This window comes from Arachis hypogaea, chromosome 15 (genome assembly GCF_003086295.3).
Source record: "Arachis hypogaea cultivar Tifrunner chromosome 15, arahy.Tifrunner.gnm2.J5K5, whole genome shotgun sequence".
Lineage (NCBI taxonomy): Eukaryota > Viridiplantae > Streptophyta > Magnoliopsida > Fabales > Fabaceae > Arachis > Arachis hypogaea.
In genome coordinates this window covers 11,446,802-11,452,801 of record NC_092050.1, presented here as the reverse complement: position 1 = coordinate 11,452,801, position 6,000 = coordinate 11,446,802, and the positions used below count along the sequence as shown (strand labels likewise).

At 39.9% G+C, this 6,000-nt stretch overlaps 1 non-coding gene across 1 annotated transcript; it reads left to right on the top strand.

Annotated features, from left to right (window-relative positions):
* The first annotated feature begins 3,354 nt into the window (after positions 1 to 3,354).
* Positions 3,355 to 3,462, top strand: LOC112753941 (small nucleolar RNA R71). The gene has a single exon (XR_003178301.1). It is a non-coding gene; the product is annotated as a small nucleolar RNA R71 (small nucleolar RNA).
* Positions 3,463 to 6,000: the final 2,538 nt, after the last annotated feature.

Below are 6,000 nucleotides of genomic sequence, written 5' to 3'. Positions count from 1 at the left end.
AGGTGACAAATGAGATGAGGGAAGGCTAACCTTGCCAAAGGAGAGGACTTGTCCGCCACCTTGTAGAGTTCTTGGGATATAACCTCATGAACTTCCACTTTCTCTCCAATCATGATGCTATGTATCATGATAGCCCGGTCTATAGTAGCTTCGGACCGGTTGCTAGTGGGAATGATTGAGCGTTGGATGAACTCCAACCATCCCCTAGCCACGGGCTTGAGGTCATGCCTTCTTAGTTGAACCGGCTTCCCTCTTGAATCTCTCTTCCATTGAACGCCTTCTTCACATATGTCCATGAGGACTTGGTCCAACCTTTGATCAAAGTTGACCCTTCTTGTGTATGGGTGTGCATCTCCTTGCATCATAGGCAAGTTGAATGCCAACCTTACATTTTCTGGACTAAAATCTAAGTATTTCCCTCGAACCATTGTAAGCCAATTCTTAGGGTCCGGGTTCACACTTTGATCATGGTTCTTGGTGATCCATGCATTGGCATAGAACTCTTGAACCATTAAGATTCCGACTTGTTGAATGGGATTGGTGAGAACTTCCCAACCTCTTCTTCGGATCTCATGTCGGATCTCCGGATACTCATTCTTTTTGAGTTTGAAAGGGACCTCGGGGATCACTTTCTTCTTGGCCACAACTTCATAGAAGTGGTCTTGATGTAACCTTGAGAGGAATCTCTCCATCTCCCATGACTCGGAGGTGGAAGCTTTTGCCTTCTATTTCCTCTTTCTAGAGATTTCTCCGGCCTTTGGTGCCATAAATGGTTATGGAAAAACAAAAAGCTTTAACTTTTACCACACCAAACTTAGAAGGTTGCTCGTCCTCGAGCAAAAGAAGAAAGAAGAGAGTAGAAGAACAAGAAATAGAGGAGATGGAGTGGGCTTTGTGTTTCGGCCAAGGGGGAGAAGTGGTGTTTAGGTTGTGTGAAAATGAAGGAGTGAAGATGGGTTTATATAGGAGTGAGAGGGGTGTGTATGGTTCGGCCATTATGGGTGGGTTTGGGAGGGAAAGTGGTTTGAATTTGGATGGTGAGGTAGGTGGGGTTTTATGAAGGATGGATGTGAGTGGTGAAGAGAATGGTAGGATTTGATAGGTGAGGGGTTTTTGGGGAAGAGGTATTGAGGTGATTGGTGAATGGGTGAAGAAGAGAGAGAGAGTGGTGGGGTAGGTGGGGATCCTGTGGGGTCCACAGATCCTGAGGTGTCAAGGATATCTCATCCCTGCACCAAGTGGCGTGCAAAACGCTCCTTGCTGTCAATCCTGGCGTTAAACGCCAGGCTGCTGCCCATTTCTGGCGTTTAACGCCAGCTTCTTGCCCATTCCTGGCGTTAAACGCCAGTCTGGTGCCCTTTTCTGGCGTTAAACGCCCAGAATGGTGCCAGACTGGGCGTTTAACGCCCATTTTGCTACCTTTACTGGCGTTTAAACGCCAGTAACTGTCTCCTTCAGGGTGTTCTGTTTTTCATTCTATTTTTCACTTTGTTTTTGCTTTTTCAATTGTTTTTGTGACTTCACATGATCATCAATCTACAGAAAACACAAAATAACAATAGAAAATAGAAAATTATCATAGAATAGTAACGATTGGGTTGCCTCCCAACAAGCGCTTCTTTAATGTCAATAGCTTGACAGTGGGCTCTCATGGAGCCTCACAGATGTTCAGAGCAATGTTGGAACCTCCCAACACCAAAATTAGAGTTTGAATGTGGGGGTTCAACACCAGATTTAGAGTTTGGTTGTGGCCTCCCAACACCAAACTTAGAGTTTGACTGTGGGGGCTCTGTTTGACTATGTATTGAGAGAAGCTCTTCATGCTTCCTCTCCATGGTTATAGAGGGATATCCTTGAGCTTTAAACACAAGGGAGTCTTCATTCACTTGAATGATCAATTCTCCTCTGTCAACATCAATCACAGCTTTTGCTGTGGCTAGGAAGGGTCTGCCAAAGATGATGGATTCATCCATACACTTCCCAGTTTCTAGGATTATGAAATCAGTAGGATGTAATGGTCTTCAACCTTTACCAAGACATCCTCTACAAGTCCATAAGCCTATTTCTTTGAATTGTTTGCCATCTCCAGTGAGATTCTTGCAGCTTGTACCTTAATGATCCCTGGCTTCTCCATTACAGAGAGAGGCATGAGGTATATACTTGACCCTAGGTCACACAGAGCCTTCTCAAAGGTTATGGTGCCTATGGTACAAGGGATGGAGAATTTTCCAGGGTCTTGTCTCTTCAGAGGTAATTTCTGCCTAGTCAAGTCATCCAGTTCTTTGATGAGCAATGGAGGTTCATTCTCCCAAGTCTCATTACCAAATAGCTTGGCATTTAGCTTCATGATTGCTCCAAGGTACTTAGCAACTTGCTCTTCAGTGACATCTTCATCCTCTTCAGAGGAAGGATACTCATCAGAGCTCATGAATGGCAAAAGTAAATTTAATAGAATCTCTATGGTCTCAGTGTGAGCCTCATATTCCCATGGTTCCTCATTAGGGAACTCCATGGAGGTCAGTGGGCGTCCATTGAGGTCTTCCTCAGTGGGAATCACTGCCTCTTCCTCCTCTCCATGTTCGGCCATGTGAGATGTGGTTATGGCCTTGCACTCTCTTTTTGGATTCTCTTCTGTATTGCTAGGGAGAGTGCTAGGAGGGAGTTCAGTAATTTTCTTACTCAGCTGATCCAATTGTGCCTCCAAATTTCTAATAGAGGACCTTGTTTCAGTCATGAAACTTTGAGTGGTTTTGATTAGATCAGAGACAATGGTTGTTAAGTCAGAGGGGCTCTGCTTAGAATTCTCTGTCTGTTGCTGAGAAGATGATGGAAAAGGCTTGCCATTGCTAAACTTGTTTCTTCCACCATTATTGTTGTTGAAACCTTGTTGAGGTCTCTATTGATCTTTCCATGAGAGATTTGGATAATTTCTCCATGAATGATTATAGGTGTTTCCATAGGGTTCTCCCATGTAATTCACCTCTTCTATTGCTGGGTTCTCAGGATCATAAGCTTCTTCTTCAGAGGAAGCTTCCTTAGTACTGCCTGTTGCTGCTTGCATTCCAGACAGACTCTGAGAAATTATATTGACTTGTTAGGTCAATATTTTATTCTAAGCCAATATGGCATTCAGAGTAACAATCTCAAAACTCCTTTCTTCTGAGTTGACCCATTATTCACAGGATTCCTTTCAGAGGTGTACATGAATTGGTTATTTGCAACCATTTCAATGAGTTCCTGAGCTTCTGCAGGCGTCTTCTTCAGATGAAGAGATCCTCCAGCAGAGCTATCCAATGACATCTTGGATAGTTCAGACAGACCATCATAGAAGATTACTATGATGATCCATTCTGAAAGCATGTCAGAAGGGCACCTTCTGATCAATTGCTTGTATCTCTCCCAAGCTTCATAGAGGGACTCACCATCCTTCTGTCTGAAGGTTTGGACTTCCACTCTAAGCTTGCTCAATTTTTGAGGTGGAAAGAACTTTGCCAAGAAGGCATTAACTAGCTTTTCCCAAGAGTTTAGGCTTTCTTTAGGTTGTGAATCCAACCATGTCCTAGCTCTGTCTCTTACAGCAAAAGGAAAAAGCATAAGTTTGTAGACTTCAGGGTCAACCCCATTGGTCTTGACAGTGTCACAGATTTGCAAGAATTCAGCTAAGAACTGATGAGGATCTTCCAATGGAAGTCCATGAAACTTGCAATTCTGTTGCATTAGAGAAACTAATTGAGGCTTAAGCTCAAAGTTGTTTGCTCCAATGGCAGGGATAGAGATGCTTCTCCCATAGAATTCGGGAGTAGGTGCAGCAAAGTCACCAAGCACCTTCCTTGCATTGTTGGCATTGTTGTTTTTGGCTGCCATGGTTTCTTCTTCCTTGAAAAGCTCTGTTAGGCCCTCTAGAGAGAATTGTGCTTTAGATTCTCTTAGCTTTCTCTTCAAGGTCCTTTCAGGTTCAGGATCAGCTTGAACAAGTATGCATTTATCTTTGCTCCTGCTCATATGAAAGAGAAGAGAACAAGAAAGTAGGAAATCCTCTATGTCACAGTATAGAGATTCCTTGAGGTGTCAGAGGAAAAGAAGAATAGAAGGAGGAGGTGGAGAAGAGGGAATTCAAACTTATCAAGAGGGACAGAGTTCGAATTGCACCTTGATGAGGAGTCTTAGTCCCTTAAATAGAAGGATGTGAGAAGAGGGGAAGAAATTTTCGAAATTAAAGTAAGAGATTTTGAAAATTTGGTAATTGGTTTTCGAAAACTAAGATTGAGAAAGAAATCAAGTGATTTTTGAAAAAGATTTTGAAATCAGAATTTAAAAAGATATGATTGAAAATTAATTTTGAAAAAGATGTGATTGAAAAGATATGATTGAAAATCAATTAAGAAAAAGAAAGTTTTTAAAATTAAAGTTGATTACTTGACTAACAAGAAATTAAAAGATATGATTCTAAAATTTAAAGTTTGATCCTTTCTTAATAGGCAAGTAACAACTTGAAAATTTTGAAGTAAATCTTTAATTATATCAAGGATTTTTGAAAATAGTAAAAATAAATATAAAATGGAAAGAAATTGATTTTGAAAGAGATATTATTGAAAAGATATGATTTGAAAAAAATTTGATTTTGAAAAATTATGAAAACTTGAAAAAAATGTGAATTAAAAACAAAATCTTCCCTCTAGTGCCATCCTGGCGTTAAACACCCAGAATGGTGCCCATTCTGGCGTTTAACGCCCAAATCTCTACCTTTTTGGGTGTTAAACGCCCAGCCAGGGTACCTGGCTGGGCGTTTAAACGCCAGTTTTCCTTCTTCACTGGGCGTTTTGAATGCCCAGCTTTTTCTGTTTGATTCCTCTGCTGAATATTCTGAATCTTCAATTCTCTGTATTATTAAACTTGAAAAGACATAGTTTTAAAAAATATTTTTAAATTTTTGATGATGGAAATCAATAAAAATGCAACTAAGATCAAATAAACAATGCATGTAAGACACCAAACTTAAAAGTTTGTATACTAAGGACTATAACAATGTAAAAATGCATGTAAGAAACAACAAAACATACAAAACAAGAGAATTTGAAGATCAGAGCAATGAAATCATCAAGAACAACTTGAAGATCAATGAAGAACAATATGTATAAATTTTCGAAAATTAGAAGGATAAAGACATGCAATTGACACCAAACTTAAAATTAGATAATAGACTCAAACAAGAAACATAAAATATTTTTGGTTTTATGATTTTAAAATTTTTTTGTATTTTTTTTCGAAAATTATATAGAAAATAAAATAAAGAGAATCAAAACTTTTAATAAGAATTCCAGGAATCATGCAATGTTAGTCTAAAGCTTCAGTCTAAAAAGGATTAGACATGTTTGGCCAAGCTTCAGCAGGACATTACATTCAATAGCTAAATTGATGAGAATCAATCAGCTTTTGTGATGGTGGGAACATCACCTTGAAACTCTAGAATTCATTCTTAAAAATTCTGAAGAAAAGATACATAATCTAAGCAACAAGATGAACCGTCAGTTGTCCAAACTCGAACAATCCCCGGCAACGGCGCCAAAAACTTGGTGCACGAAATTGTGATCATCAACAATGGCGCCAAAGGACTTGGAGCTCTTAAACGTGAATCACACTTTGTCACAATTCCGTACAACTAACCAGCAAGTGCACTGGGTCGTCCAAGTAATAAACCTTACGTGAGTAAGGGTCGATCCCACGGAGATTGTCGGCTTGAAGCAAGCTATGGTCATCTTGTAAATCTCAGTCAGGCGGATTCAAATGGTTATGGAGTTTAAGGTGATGAAAATAAATATAAAATAAAGATAGAGATACTTATGTAATTCATTGGTGGATTTCAGATAAGCGTATGAAGATGCTTTGTTCCCCTTGAACCTCTACTTTCCTATTGCCTTCTTCCAATCATTCATACTCCTTTCCATGGCAAGCTTTATGTTGGGCATCACCATTGTCAATGGCTACATCCCGTTCTCTCAG